The following is an 817-nucleotide window of genomic DNA, read 5'->3' as shown; positions in this document are numbered from 1 at the left end:
AATCACGGAATTTTCATTTGATATTCATAAAATATTCATAAATATATGCACATAAAATGATGAATAAACTCTTTTATTAATTAAATAATAAATATCATATTACATCTTATGCTTCTAGGATACTATTCCCAATAATCTCCCACTTGTCCTAAAGCAGGTGTGTCATGTCTCTAATCCCAAATCCATCTAAGTGCCGATCAAATACATTCAATGGCAATGTCTTGGTGAACGGGTCAGCAAGGTTGTCCTCTGACGCGATCTTCAGAACCGCTACATCGCCTCTATCCAGAATGTCTCTGTTCAGGTGAGATTTCCTTTCTATATGTTTCGCACTCTTATGGCTTCTAGGTTCTTTTGAATTAGCCACCGCTCCACTATTGTTACAGTAGAGCTTAATTGGCTTATCCATATCTGGAACAACTTCCAGATCAGTTAAGAACTTCCTGAGCCATGTAGCTTCTTTTGCAGCTTCAGAAGCTGCAACATATTCAGCTTCCATGGTAGAGTCAGCAACACACTTTTGCTTTATACTTCTCCATACCACGGCTCCTCCATTAAGAGTGAACGTAGATCCAGATGTCGACCGTTGACTATCTTTATCCGATTGGAAATCAGAATCTGTATATCCGGTGAGTGACAGATCTTCTCCGGAATATATCAACATATAGTTTCTCGTTCTCCTAAGGTACTTGAGAATACACTTTACTGCAACCCAATGATCTAATCCTGGGTTGGACTGGTAGCGACTGACCACTCCCACTGCATAGCAGATATCTGGTCTTGTACACAACATGGCATACATAAGGCTTCCCACAGC

This window comes from Morus notabilis, unplaced genomic scaffold (assembly GCF_000414095.1).
Source record: "Morus notabilis unplaced genomic scaffold, ASM41409v2 Scaffold397, whole genome shotgun sequence".
NCBI lineage: Eukaryota > Viridiplantae > Streptophyta > Magnoliopsida > Rosales > Moraceae > Morus > Morus notabilis.
This window is presented reverse-complemented; position numbering follows the sequence as displayed.